This window comes from Pteropus alecto, unplaced genomic scaffold (assembly GCF_000325575.1).
Source record: "Pteropus alecto unplaced genomic scaffold, ASM32557v1 scaffold88, whole genome shotgun sequence".
NCBI classification, from domain to species: Eukaryota; Metazoa; Chordata; class Mammalia; order Chiroptera; family Pteropodidae; genus Pteropus; species Pteropus alecto.
In genome coordinates, this window is record NW_006494611.1 from 13,243,084 (window position 1) to 13,259,128 (window position 16,045).

The window sequence follows — 16,045 nt, forward strand, 5'->3', positions numbered from 1 at the left end:
AAAAAAAAAAAGCCCTACAGCTAATGTCTAATGTCATACTTAATCACGAAAGACCATATGTTTTAGAGATCAGAAACAAGACAAGGCTGTCCACTCTCATCACTTCCATTCAAAATCATACTGAAAGTCCTAGCCAGTGCAATAGGCAGGAAAAATAAGTCTCATAGATTAGAAAGAAAAAAATTACATTTTCCGCATTTACAGACATTATTGGCTAGATAAACAATCCCACAGAATCCACAGAAAAGCTCCTAGAACTAATAAGTTTATTAAAATGGCTACAAGACACAAAGCAAACAAAAATCAATCATATTTCTATATACTAGCAATGAATAATTAGAAACTGGAAAATTTTTTTAAATAGCATTTTTTTAATGATATATTAAAAAAATATTAAATAGATATAAATCTAACCAAACATGAGCAGGATGTGTATGCTAAAAACTACAAAAGACTGATGAAGGAAATCAAAAAAGACCAAAATAAATGGAGAGACACACCGTGTTCAAGAAATGGAACATTCAATGTAGTAAGGATGTCAAATTCTCCCCAATTAACAAGGATTATCTTAGATACAAATAAACTGATTCTAAAATTAATACAGAAAGGCAAAGGAACTGAATAGCCAAGACAATTCTGAAAATTTAGATATTATCTTCTGCATTAGAATATGAGCTCTATGATCACCTTGTATCTCCAGTGCTGTGCTTGAGCTCATGAATGAAAGAAAGTCTGCTAATTTGGGGGAACTACAGAAAAAAAAATCACTTTTGTCCTCAAACTTAGTTGTCTTAGTAGGATCTGGCTGTTATAACAAAATATGATTAACTTAGTGGCTTATAAACAACAGAAACTTTTTTCTTACAGTCTGGAGGCTGAGAAGGCCAAGATTAAGGTATTGGCAGATTCAGTGTCTGGTGAGACCCCACTTCCTGGTTCATAAACCACCAGTTTTTAAATGTGTCCTCACATGGTGGGAGGGACAAGAGCACTCTCTGGGGTCTCCTTTAGAAGGGCACTAATCCCATTCATGAGGATTCTACCCTCATGACCTAAGTGCCTGCCAAAAGCTCCACCTCCAAATACTATCTCACTGGGGATCAGGTTTCAACATATGAATTTGAGGGCTGCGGCAACACAAACAAACATTCAGTCTACAGCATTAGTCTTACGGAGGAGTATAGTCTGGTGAGCCATTATTTCTATGAAGCTTTCTCCTCTATAAAGTCACTAGTTCTAGGAATCATACTCTTCTGATACTTTTCACTTTCTACCTTAACTGATCTGAATACCACTTTTAATTATAAATGCATTGAAAATGAGATTTGTGTAACCTTCACAATGCCCTGCATATAAAGTATTTAAAATACCCAGTAAATATTTTATTTTTTAAACTACTACAATAAAAATTGGCTGTCTTTCTACTGTGTACAGTTCTACAAGTTTTACCACGTTTAATTTGTGTAATTACCACCACAATTGAGGTACAGAACAGTTCCATCACTGCAAAAACTCCATCACGTTACCTCTTTGTAGTTACCCTCTCCTCTAATCCCTGTAAAGCACTGAAATGAGCCTGAAGATTGACTTACACAAGCCAAATTTAGTGCCAGAGAAGTAAATCTTGTTTTCTCCATCTCATGTTCCCTGCCAGCATCACACTGTAGCATTTCAATTTATGTTTACAATGTCGTCATCACTGGCTGCACCAGAAAAGCCTTATTCTACCTCCTTCTTTTCCTGCTATGTAGTCAGTGCTCAAATATGCTTGCTGAATGAATCAAGGAAAGAGTCAGACAAATAGAAATTAGAGGAAAAGAATGACAGATAACTCATTCTGGCTAGAATGACAATATACAAGTAGGAAAGAATAGAGCATTTCATTTCCTTGCCTTCAAATCCTAATCCTAGCATTAAGGCTCCTCACAATTTGGACCCAAATTATCTTTCCAACATCATTTCCTACTACTCCTTGTACAATTAAGAGAAATATATGAGGCTTTAGCATCCCTACAATCCACTCCCATTTCTTTGACAGTGCCTTTGACCCAATCCCTACTGAAGTAGTAACCCCAAAGTGACCATTTTTATATCTTATGGTATTGCCTCTCAGTGAGTGCTGATTAGATAGGACTGCTGATAAAACAGGGACAAATTCATACATAGGCTAAGACAATCAGATTCTCGGGGTTTTTAAATAGAAGACTTAGAGATTGACTCAGTCAAGACAGTAGATGCTTGAACTGATAAATCATATAAAGCTGGAGCAGCTTTACAGTATTTTTGCAGGTGGAAACCACATATTGAACAACTAGGAGACAGAAAAGAGATGAGAAAAAAACAACTCTTGAAAGGCAGAGAAACCAATGTTCCAATGTTCTGTAGCCTGGGTATATTATATTTTCTATCTTCACAATGTCCACAAGATGCCTAGTACATGCCTACAGCAAACTTTCCTTCATTTAAGGTAGCTTAAGTGGGCTTCTGTTCCTTATAACTAACATAAACCCTAACATATCAGCCAAACTGTACTCTTTTTCACGAATTCTGGACTTTCCAGCCTCTGTGCTCTGAATAGCTACATACAAATCTTAGTTCCCCTATTAAAGTAAAAACAAAGTTACACATACTTAAAACTATAATAAACCAAATTTAAATCCAGAAAGTATAAAGACAAGCTAAAGAATTAGAGAAAATACTTCCAATTCATGTATCTGATAAAGGTATAGTATCCAGAATATATAAAGAACCCATATAACACAACAACAAAAATACAAACAGCCCAATTAAAAATGGGCAAAGGACTTGAATGGGCAACATTTCTCCAAAGAAGACATACAAATGGCCAACAAGTACATGGAAAGATGCTCAACATTATTAGTATTAGGGAAATTCAAATCAAAGCCACAATAAACTACTACTCCATACCCATTAGAATGGCTATAACTTAAAAAAAAAAAAAAAAAGAAAATGATAAGTGTTGGAGAAGATGTGGAGAAACCAGAACCCTCAAAAAATTCCTGGTGGAAATGTAAAATGGTGCAGTTGCTATGGAAAACAGCTGGCAGTTCCTATTACAGTTGCTAGAGGGTTGGGGAGTTTCGGGGAAGGAGAGTGACTGCTAATGGGTATGATGTTTCCTTTTGGAGTGATGAAATATTCTGGAACTAGACGGCAATGATGACTGCACAACACTGAATGTATTAAATGTCACTAATGGTAAATTTTGTTATATATATTTTACCATAATAAAAAAAAATTGTAAAAGGTTTCTAATACTGAAATTCCAATTATCAGTTTTTAAAATATGGTTGCCAGTTTAATTTAACAGATTAAACTCATGTCTTTCAGTAGGAATAAGTATGCCAAACCAAAACCATAGCTAAACCACAGATTTTTATAAAATAAGAGCTATTTCAAGGAAATCTATCTGGCTGTTTGGTATTAAATATATTAAGTAGAAAACTAAATTCCACTGATTAAGGCTTTTTAAACAAAATACAAAAATGATTGTTCATATCGAAAGCTGTTTATTCTAGATGAGCTGTTTTTAAGTTTTAGCAAATCTAAAATACAGGTTAATGTATTAAAATTATTAAAAACTTCACTGACAGTAAAAAAATTTCATTTAGTATGGACTCCTAAGAATGAATTAAATGACAAGATGTTTGCTATTAATAAAAAGATCAAACTATAAAAAGAGTGCAAGAAAAAGCTAGACATATCTACTACTGAAACTGATAGTAATTTGTTTTACTAATTGGAAAAGCTAAAGAAAATATTTACCTCACAAGTGGAAAAGTATAAAGGATACTTCAAAACTAGCAGCAGCATTAAGGTAATATTTATAATACAAAGTTCAACACTTCTTTTACATTATAACATTGTCAGTTACAGATGCTGTATATGGATTTTACTGCAAACTATTAAGTCAGTCCTTTTAAATATGGACTGCTTTGCAAACTAGTAACAAGAATTTTAGGCTTCATCAAAATTGAACTGATATAGCTAGTCTCACCTAAAAATGACCAAATTTAAGGATGGCAGACCCCAAGTCTCTGACTTTATTTATTCCTTGAAAAGAGTACCAGGTGTGAAATCATTTATGCCTGTTTGTACAAAATTCAACTATTTACATATTATGTCTAACTATTTGCTTAGGAGTGAATCTATTATACATAGGATACTGGAGTTCTTATTACAGTTAATATACAACTGAACTTGCTTAGTTTGCCTTCCTAATGTATTTCAGCTATGATTCCCCTTCAACTTTCAGTTCTTCAGTTCTATCTTACATTGGACAATTGATTTCTCTCCTACAGGAACATCTCCCAAAGACAGGTACCAAATATACTCTGAGAAATGATACCACTAAAGTAATAAGTGAAGAGCCTCCCAGAGTGACCACATCAAAAATTCCAATCATTTGGCTATACGAGTGCTGGTACCTTTAAAAAAGTTTTTAATCCAATAAATCTTTGTGTTATTATTATATATTAAGCTATATGTCTCTATGCAGAGACAAAGAAAAGCAAAAAAGACATGTTCCCTATGTCCAGGGGATTTGCATCTTAGAAGAGACACATATACATAGAAGTAATTATGAAAGCCTCAATACTCTGTCTTAACCTCATTCACTCCTCAAAAATGGCTGATGGGTATACTGCCACCACCTATTTTTACAAAGCAATGTATAGAATTTGTGCATGGAACATGTGCAAGTCTTGGATGTAAATACTTGATTTTACAGTTTTCTCTTAAGTTGTTTCCTTTTTGATCCATGACAGCAAAACAACTAGTCTAATAGCTATTCTGGCTCTTTTTCTTCCTCATCAAATTCCTTTAAAAACATGGTACCCATAATGCGTCACATGACTCTATTTTCATACCATCCCACTTCTCTCAAAACAAAAATCAGATTCAAAGTTTACCTTCATTAAAGCTTCACAAAAAGGGTACTGGTAAAAGCAAATGTCAATTTGTTAGCTATCCCTCAAGCAGGGATTAAATTTAATGTTATTTGAATCAATTATCTGGATATCACATATTAATAAAGAGACTGACAAGCACCAATAAACTACCACAAGTGTATCCAAGCCCCAGTTTCTCAAGTATCAAAGCATGTGCCACACTGCTACAAGAGTCACTGTTCTAAAACACAATCTGAAGCATGTTGACCACGTTTTAAAAACCCATCAAAGGTCCAATGCACTGCCATCTCTCATGGAATCAATTCAAATTGCTTAGTTCTATCACACAAACCCCTTCATTATTTAGTCCCAATCTTTTTTCCTGTTTTTGACACTCTACCTCTCCTGCCCTAAAGATAATCATACTAATGAGCACCTGCAGTCCCAGAAGTGCTACTGCTATTTCATCTACAAATTTTGTATATGCTGTTGTGTGCGTTTACTGACCTCAGTCTTATTCCAATCCAAACCCTCCCCATCCGTGAAGAGTTCCCTACTTCCCACCCCAATGTTAATCACTCCTTCGGTTCTACTGATGCGTCCTTATAGCTTCTTTTATAGCACTAATCAGGTAATATTGTAAGTATTGATTTATATAACTCCCCCATCTTAAATTTATTAATATTCCATCATCTAATTTCCTTACTGATTCATTTACATAAGACTCAATAGCATTTGTGAATGAATAAATGGTAAGAAAATTGCAAACTAACTCAAAATTGTATATGCTTAGCTAGGAGAGTCCAAAAACAAACAAACAAACAAAAAAATGGTTCCATAGCAATCTTTAACTTTCTGAAGGAAAATCTGTAAAAGAACTGACTTGTTCTTTATGGCTCTAAAGGGCAAATTAGGACTAAGAACATTACAAAGAGATACACTGGGCTGCGACATAAAGAACCTTCTAACAATTAATAACCACAGTAGGCTGCCTTTAAGAAACTGAGCTCCTTGTTAGTGAAAGAATTCAAACAGGCTAAACAATATCCATTGGGTGCCTAAAAACTCTCTAAGAATAAAGCAGCAGAAACTTAGCTCTAGGGTTGTTGTTCTTGTTACTTTGTTTTGTTTTCTTGACATTCTGTTCATGTCTAACCTAGAAGTACTTCCTGAATTGATAGAACCTATGACAGAACCTATGACAGATCCTACCTTCCAGTAGCACAGTTGAAATCTTTCTCCTGACCAAAGTAATTGTCTTTTTTTGTCCTACATGGTGTTATGATATTTCTATCAACAAAGAACTAAATCAAAAAATTATATTTTGGTGGTCTCATATAAGAGCAAAACTATCATGTATTCATTAAAACATGGAGCTAGTTAATCTTTTACCCAAGAAAGTTTTATAGTGGTTGTCTTCTAAAATTTTTCCTTCATGCAGCATAATTCTCAGCTATTTTATTAGTATGCCTAATATTAAAAGTTAATCACTGTCCGACTATTTTTGACTATATTAATGTGCTTCTGGGATTATATTACAAAGATAGACATCATCCTCTAGTTATATATTTAATTGTTGTGCCGGTTATGTTATATAATAATTATCAAAAAGTTTATTTTATTAGTCTTTAGATACAAATTTTGTGCTCAACTCCCAATTTGGAATCATAACAAATAATACCCAAGAATTATCAAACAATACCCAAGAATTATCAACGTTTTTAATTCTAGGTAGTACTAACGAAGTTTAAAAGTCAGTCCAACAGAGATAGAATGAGGAGGGTCAAGGGCCATGTAAATAAAAAAAGCAACATAAATTCTATCACTCTTCCAAAATCCAAAAACTACTTAGTTGAGACCTTTTACTAATTTAAAACTTCAATAACTTACTTCAGAACTTAAATTTCTACACAGTATATCTTTCTGATAATAACAACTAACTTTCTCCTCATAGGTGAGGGAGATTTTAATTGTTTGCTAGATTTACCATGGTGCTTGTAAGAGAAATTTTCCTTTTAGCACTGGAACTCAAGTAAGAATACACTGTGTAAAACTGTATTTTGCATTTATTTTGCCCTTTGATACGTGTACTTTTTAATAACCTGAATCTATCATACTAACAACCTGAACTTTTAAAGCCTAAATTAAGCCTTATATATACCAACTGTCATTAAAAAATATTTCACTTGCACGATTATAGGCAAGTGAAGTTAGGCTATGAGGGCACCGAGACATTAGGGAAGTTAAGAGGTAGGGGCACTGCAGATATCTTCAAGGAAAGAAATTGCCAGAAACATCCACAAAGGCCCTGAAAATAGAAAAAATAAACACAAAGATAATCTGAAGCCCACAGGTCAAAGTACAGAGCTAATTTCCAGCTAACAATTATTCTCTCCAGCATTTTTGCTCTATACAAACCTCTTCAAACTCCTCTCTCTTTCTCCTGTCTCTAATCATACCTCCATACCCTTTATCTTCTTTCTTACCACCTTAACCGGAATAGTATGGAAACAAAGTATTTATCTTTAGTTTTATTTTATATTCCCTGCCCTGCTTTTCAAAAGCAGATAATATGAGCATTTTATGTTTTTCTAACAACAACGAAAAAATGTTGTAGTGTTTGGATAACTTTTTCCTAGAACAACAACAGAAAAGCATTTCCCCTACTTGACTAGAAAATGACTACAAACAGTCTAGATGAAAACCAGATTTGGAAAATCTAAATAATGCCCAATGTATGATGAGTAGTTGTACATTACAGTATTTAGGAAAGTATGAGAAAACAGCACATAACTTTATTTCAAAACTATCATTTTCAGTTCCAAACTTAAAATATTTTAATCTGTGTGGGGTTAGAGACAGGCAGATGGAAATATTTTTAACCAAGAACTGTATCTCAAAATAAAATTCAAATTAAAAAGAAACCAATAACAAAATTCAAAAGTAAATTAAACACATTACCAAGTTCACTGCCAAACTAGCTTTAAGTAGGAGCATAACTTGTAGCTTGGTTTCCTAAGGTGAACTTCTCTTAATTACAGGAAAGAGCCTGCTGAAAACCCAGACAGTCACATGGGTTTCCTTCTTTCTTCTTTCAGCCACAGAAATAAGTCCAAGAAAGGCTGAAGCAGCAAATTCTGGAGGGGCATAAGCCATGTGTAATGTGCAGGATTTTTTCGCAAAGGCATGGAAAAGAATTACAACAGCAGAAGGAAGGAAAATTAACACTCTTTTTGATAAGCTATAAATAAGGAGAGATAAAGTTATGACTGCACATTAAAGAGACCTGAGTAAGGTTTTGTGAGCTAAAGCTTTTTACAGAACAGGTAAGCATGGCAATCTAAACAGCATAAAATCAAAGTAAAAGACCCTTCCCACCAATAAAAAGGAAGCAAAGATTTAATTAGGCAGAGATAATTTCTCAACTAGTGAGGGTTAACAAAATACTTTTACATTTGTATTTATATCAGTTCTCTATTGTATTTCTATTTATACTCACCAATTACGTAGTAAAGAAATATGACCCAATTTTAAATAAATAAAGCAATCTGAGCTATAAATGTATGTTGTAACTTCTTTCAATTATTACCTGAAAAGACCTGCTTATCAACAATTACTTCAGTAATTATAGTCTGGGAACCACCTGCATCAAAATCACTTGAGAGTACACATGTGGTAAATATTTGGATTTCTGCTAGTCCCCGCCCAAGTCTCCTGAATCAAAACGGGAGCAGGGGCTCAAGGAATCTCCATGCTTAACGTAACCACGAACACCACAACCACCACCACCACAACACCACACTACACCACCCCGCCCCCATAATTTTCAACACTAAAGTTTAAAAATTACTATAGTAGGGTCCAAGCAAATATCAACCAGAACTAACTGGGAAAAACTTTTAGTATAGTTAACAGAGTTCTCAGGAAGAAATATGCAGCCTCAAAAAGGACTGACTTTCCCTTTCTGAATAATACATTTAGAGATGGGTAACAGATGTATCACCTCAAAATCTCCAAATGTTTCCACTCTTCCCTAAAGCTTTCCTACTACAACATTCTAAGTATGAAATGCATGAGTAAGCCAAGTTAAACATTTCATGAACTTAAACTTAAAAATTGGCTTTGCCTGTCTCTAGGAGTTCCTTAAAACATTAAAGATACAAATATTTTAATCTTTCTCAACACTCCCGCCTTTCAGTCCCTTCTCAGATTTGTTCTAGTCAAAGCTTCAAGACTTCTGTAAATTTGATACCACTATACCAGAGTCCTCTTTAACACTCATCCAACCCCAGAGACAAATTATATTTTAAAATCTACTACACGAACTGTGTAAAGAGTCTTCAGGTCATACACAAAATTCATTCTAGTCTTTTCCTTTCTTTGAATCAGTGGATTTCAGTGATGGGATTGGGAAAGGGGCTGTGGTGGTCTTGCTGCAGCTTGAATAAATAACATTTACATCCTCACTAAATGCCACATAATACAAAGCACTTAAAATATTATCTCATTTAACCCTCATGACAATTCCATGAGGTAGATATCACTATTACCCCCTTTTTATGGATGAGTTGCTTAAGGTCCACAGAGGTCAAGTAACTTGTCCATAACTACACAGCTAGTAAGCTAATTCAAACCCATGCTCTCTAACTTCCAGAACCAGCCTTTTTAACCACTACACTTTCCTGTAGTTTTGAAGATGCCACCTGCCAAAAGCAAGTCCCCTGAATTCAACCAGGTAAGGGTTGTGGATTTTGCAGAATCTAATTGCTTTTCATGTGCTTTTAGGAGATTTTGAAGTATAACAAAGGATAGGAACTACTGCACTAGGCTACTGGTTCGCCAGAGTGGAACACTGGTAACCTCTGAGAAATAACTCATGGTCTGAAAGTTAATTTCAAATTCTAGTTCATTGATTAACTAGAATTTACTTATTATCCTAGGCATTCTCTCTCCTATTCCAAAGAAATTTTAAGATTAAAAAAATATATATAATTTGCTAAAGAAAAAAATTAGAACTGCTGGTCTATACTGCCTACATATGAGAAACTAAATAAAGATCACTGATGTTTAACATGATTACTCTGAGGCAGATTACTCTCAGTTAGAACTTACTGAAAGAAATGTTGAAGGTAGAATCTAGAGTAAAGGGGGATATTTCTACCTCTGGCAACCTTCTCATTTTACAGATAAAAAACATCTTGTTTTTTTTAAGCATCCTCTTTAACTCAGTTCACATCTGTAATATTTAGCCAGCAAATGTCTGAGGTCTACAACAGTATATGCAAGAGGCTCCTGTAATGCAATATCACAGTATATTGAAGCTGGAAGGGACTCTGAATCTCCTGATTTCACAACTGCTCCTCAAATTAAAACCTTTCAGTCAATAATCCTATATCAAATAAAGTGTGAAATTTAATTAAGAGTAACATACAGCAGGTCCGAGAATAACGTTTCATTCAACATCGTTTCATTTTAAAGTTGATGAGATGCTGTAGGACTCAACTCATTTACATCTCTTAGTCTATGGTAAAACTGGTTTTGCCCACATCATTTCACTTAAATTCGCAGAACCTATCAACGATGTTAAGTGAGGCCTTACTGTACAAATGTTGCTTTCCAAGTTATGAGAAATGAACCACAGTAATGTGATGTTGATAGTAGGGAAACTGGGTGAGCATTATGTGAGAACTTTCTGCACTATCTGTGCAACATTTCTGCAAATCTAAAACTATTCTAAAATAAGAAGTATTTTAAAAAATAAAAAGTTGTCTACAGCCATGCTACCCTGAACGTGCCCGATCCCATCTGATCTCGGAAGCTAAGCAGGGTCGGGCCTGGTTAGTACGTGGAGAGGAGACCACCTAGGAGGACCAGGTGCTGTAGGCGTTAAAAAAAATGAAAAATAAGGGATTGTAACCTGACAAGGTCCTTGCAATCTGTGAGGTCAACCAAGGGCTGCCTCGCCTAAATGAATGAATGAATGAATGAATGAATGAATGAATGAATGAATGAATGAATGAATGAATGAATGAATGAATGAATGAATGAATGAATGAATGAATGAATGAATGAATGAATGAATGAATGAATGAATGAATGAATGAATGAATGAATGAATGAATGAATGAATGAATGAATGAATGAATGAATGAATGAATAAAAAGTAAATCTCTATGCCCATTTCAAATAGCTCAAGTAACTCCAAACAAGTAACTTCCGGTTAATGAGATTAATAGTCTGCTTTGCTTATTACCAGGATATAGTTGTTAAAATATTAATTTAGTTTAACATTTCAAAATAATACGTTTGAGCACTTAAAATTATCTTGGTCCCACAAAAATTGGAGTTTCCCAATACCTCTACCTAATTTATATTCACATTGTCACATCGCTAACTATCCACCTTAAAATCACAACTACATTTCTAAGGTTAAGTACTTGACCTTAAAATGTGGACTTAAAATGGTTTAGTGTAGATCCCTACAGTGTTTTGTGGTTGTCTGGTTTTTCCTGTTTTTTGGGTTTTTTTTAAGAAAATATTTGGGAAAAAATACTGGATCTTGGGGGGAAACATGAATGAAAAGTTACAATAGGCTTTTGAGCCATTGGCTCCCCGATCTATTATTATAATGGGTTTAACAGAAATGATATATAATGAAACCAATTTCACCATTATAATATTATAATGTTTAACAACACTCTACAATCTATACACTTTTATTTTTATTCTAGAGCAATTAATAACACATTCTTTTCAGCTTTTCTAAAATTTTAATTTTAATTATATTAAGATGCAAATAATGCCAAAGGCGTTCCATTAATGACACAAAAATACTTTTGCATTTATTTTTATAATCTCTTATAGTAACGAAAATTTTTAATTTAGATCCTGATGTTTTATCATTCTATTTATAATTATTCCACACCTATATTAAAAAACTGCTTGCTTTGGAAGCCATAAAAATCTTTTAAAACTTATCAGAAGTTTAATATTTTGCCTTAATCAAGATGTTGAAGAAGGAATTTTTAAAGAAACAGGTTTTGAAACTGCAGTTTTGATTTTAGTCAGCTGAGAGAAATACACACAGGAACAAATAAGGAAGCCCATAGAGGTCTATGATGGTTCAATCGAGTGAATTATGATTTTGTCAACTAGTGTAAATTCTGGTGGAAAAAAAAAAATGTGGTTGATTTTGTTGTTTCTGAGAACCTTAAACTGAGAAAAATTATTACTTAAGATTTTAAACGCTCAATATCATAATTAACAAAGAGAAAATATACTCTCAACCATTTTCATATTGGGGAGAACAGAGACTACCTAAATGTGAAAAGAAATGACTAAAAGAGCGTCTAGTCTTCCCTATCCAGCCTAACTAATAAAAAGGGCTCTGTGAAAGTAGTTTTTTGCCACAACATTTAGGAAGTTTCAAAAGTCAGTAATTAAATGCAAATCTACCTGAATCTATATGTTCCAGAATCTATAAAGTCAATTTTCTTTTCAGACAGAAGGAAAAAAATCTTCAATACTTTCTTCCGTACTTGGCTATGCCTGTTAAGACCACCAAATTCTTGTTAATTCATCAATGAAGACTATAAAAATTACCAACACTACCAGGAGACACAGATAGATACCTGTGTATTTTTAAATAGCAGTAACTATGCCAGTGTATTCCAAACAAGCCCTAAAAGTAAAAATGGCTTTTAAAAAAATACACCTATAAATACACCTTTAAAAATATACATCTATGTATATTTTTATATACATAGATGTATATAAAATATGATCCATTCTACTTGAAATGTATATAAAATATGATCCATTCTACTTGAAAACAATGGATCATATAAAATATGATCCATTCTACTTGAAAACAATTAAGACATAAATTTGTTTTAAGGGCCCATAAAAATGGTTCAAAGCCACTTTAAAAAAAAAAAAAGTAAGATCATTGAGGAACAAATCTAGCCTGGAAACAAAAGTTTTTGTTTTCACCTCCTCACTGCTGAGTTGGTGACAGTGGAGGTAGTAGTACCCATCTAGCATTTCAAGACCTTTGTAGACAGGAAAGGGCCAAGGGAATGTTACTTTTAGAGTTCCCACAGTCAAATCACCATAAACACAGAGATGCCTATATAAAGCTGAAGCAAGCCCCTGTTCTGTCCCCAAAAGGGACAGAACAACTCAACTCATCTGGAAGGAAGGGAAAGCAGGAGATCACTAGAGCAGTCCCACCTGGGCCAAATTGCTCTCTCTTATTAGATGTCTACCTCACTCAATGAAGCTTCTGTCAATGATGTGTCCAAACTGAACATAACTTTGTAATAATAGATAGATTGCTGTAAAATGTTTCCCTCTTTACTTCTGTTAAAAGAAACATGAAGCTATTCTTTAGAAGTATTTATTTCTATTATAGATTTTTTTTTTTTTTTTGGCCCAGGGAACGAAAAGAGAGGAAGTGGGAAGGGAAAGATGGAGGATAATCAGGTGGGAGGGAAAAGAAGCCACAGGTGAGCAGCAATAGTGATGGAATGTAAACCTGGACTGAAAACGAGAAATCCTGGTTTCTAATCGCAGCTCTACCATTAGCTAACTAAACTAACTACCTTCTTTAGACAGTGAGCTTCTTCATCAAAAAATGAAGTGAGGGTAGGGGTTGCATCCAAGAACAAGAATACATCCTAGAGCAAGATATCCTAAAGGGAACCCTCACCCAGAGCTTTAGAGTTGAGAATGACAACGGTGCATAGGAACCAAAAAAACCTCTTAGGCTTAAGAAACAAGGGAAATTTCTGATTACTATGCTTGGGTGATGAAAGACTATTCAAAATTATTAGATACAAATTACTACCTAGAGAACAGTAAAGAGGGAGGGTCCATGCAAGTTGCCAATTCAACACCACTTGAGTGGGGTTCTTCATACCAGCATCAGGCATTGTAGATTCAGAAATGAATGTCATAGTCTTTGCCGTTAAAGTGTTCAGAATCCAGTTAAGGTTTTGGCTAATGCTAAGATAAAAACTGTGCCTATTATCAGACTCTGCCTTTTCCCACCAATGTTATGTAAAGAAAGCAATGACACCTAGAATCTTTACATTCAGATCTCAATTTAAAAAAATCAAGCTTAGAGAAATTAACTTCAGGAACCTTATGTTTTCTGACTTCGAACCCAGTCATCTGACATACATCATTAGTGTGGCCCTAGGAGTGTCAATTAGCTATATTAATTAAAGTCCTATTCACCTAAAAGTTAAAGAAAAAATTTTAAACTATATCATAATTCCTGCCTCCTGTTAATAGTATGAAAGCCTCTTATAACAGATTTACCTTGTTGTTACTCATAAATTGTAATGCATACATATGTATGTCTTCAAACTTAATCCCCACTAGCCTACACTCTACATCCAACTCAAGGACCATTGTCCAAATCATTTCCATTCCCAATGTGTGGCACAGAGCAAGTACTTTGCATATACTGGTTGAATTACTGCTCTCCAAAGCCCTTTCCAGGTCTAAAACTGCCAGACACTTGACATCAAAACATAACCAATAAATACCCAAAGGCCACACAAGGTCATAAACTTATACTTAACTCGCCTTAAGAGCTTTTAAAATATTGCCACAAGTTTTAAGTATATTTTTGCAACTACTAGCACAAATGCATATCTCACTAGTCTACATATTTTGTTCTATGACTAACACAAAATTAGAATTTCCCAATCTTGATTTAAACAACTTTATAATTTATTTGTAAATTTCACAAGCAGGAAAAATAACGGATAATAAAGTAGAAAAAAGAATAAGAACTATTCATTACAATCAGAAAGCTGTGTTTGTCTACAAAGCACACTAATTGTATGATCCTCTATATCTTAAACTGCAGAATTTGTTGATTTCTGGTTTTTGTCAAGATTCTTGAAAATGGAACAAAAAATAATAGAGAACTCTGAAAGGAAGAATTTTAGCATTTGGGGTTACTTCTCTACATTTTTTTGAAGCATGTCAAAATCTGACTCAAGGGAGATTGCTCTTACTCTTTACTGTGAATTACTATGAGTATTTTCTGACTATTTATCCCAGACACACCAACAAAGCTCCATTTTTAAATCTGCAATGTCCTGCACCATAATTTAATTTCAAGAATAGCAGGTCAAATGATATTTACAACATCATAAAAAATTAAAAAGTTGCTGAAAAAAGTGGAGGCCTATCCAGCGTAAGTATATAAGAGGGATTTTTCTAGATAAACCGCCACTGTAATTTGATTTTTTAGGCTGGGATCAAATTCTACACACCAAACTGCATATGAATAAAGGCCACTGAAAGAAACAGTTAAACACAACCTCTTCTGATTTCAAGAATTCCCAAACTACTTGAATGGATTCAGATTCCACGCAGGCAACTCTGCAAAATGACTTCCCTTTCTCTTTCACAACCACACCCCTGTACAAACATACCGCCATCCGCCCTCACTCCCGACCCTAATCCTTATAGCACAAACTTTTCATTAATTGGGGACGGTGAAGGTTGTCTGCTTTTCCGAAAGAGGCAAAACTGCATAGACAGGGCACTACCACGCTGGCAGGACCTGAATACACAGAAACCAGGTATGAATGGCAGGTAGAACCTATAGCCGACAGGTGAACAGAAAGATGAGCTCTCTACAGAGCTCACAACTTCTCCTACAGACAGCACAATACAGACTCAGTTCCTCTTCCTCCGGTGACAAATCAAAGCTAAGTCCTGACGCCAGCGAGAGCCAGCACGGAGGCGGCCCCCAAGCTGCTCTTAGCCAGCTCCCGGCCTCGGCCCGAACCCGCCCCCAGCCCCTGCGCAGCCTGCGCTGTACCTGGCGAAGAAGTCGGTGAAGCTGCCGCTCCGTCGAGCCCGGGCCGAGGTCCCCGCGGGGCCCTGCTCCGCGGCGGACGCGGGCTCCGGCAGCCCCGCGGCGGGTTGGTGGTCGCGGGTGCTCTGACGGCGGCTCACCTCGAACGTGTTCCGAGAGTTCAAATGCACGTCGAAGAAGCCGAGGCGCAGCTCGGCGCCTGCGCCCCCTCTAGTCCTCTCAGCCGAGGTGGCAAGAGACGCGCCCTGCTCGGGACCCCCGGCGCTGGCTCCCGCCCGCTCCAAGTCCTCGC

The 16,045-nt window shown here is 35.3% G+C and overlaps 1 protein-coding gene and 1 pseudogene across 2 annotated transcripts in view; one reads left to right on the top strand and one right to left on the bottom strand.

Annotated features, from left to right (window-relative positions):
- TBC1D12 (TBC1 domain family member 12) overlaps positions 1 to 16,039 on the bottom strand; it is a 71,254-nt gene extending 55,215 nt beyond the window's left edge. The window contains exon 1 of one of the 2 annotated variants that reach the window (XM_015600023.2): positions 15,757 to 16,039. The gene's annotated coding sequence lies outside the window, so the exon portion shown is untranslated. The remainder of the gene's footprint in view (positions 1 to 15,756) is intronic. The other variant, XM_025042337.1, reaches the window with a different exon arrangement.
- Positions 10,678 to 10,796, top strand: LOC112474255 (annotated as a pseudogene).
- Positions 16,040 to 16,045: the final 6 nt, after the last annotated feature.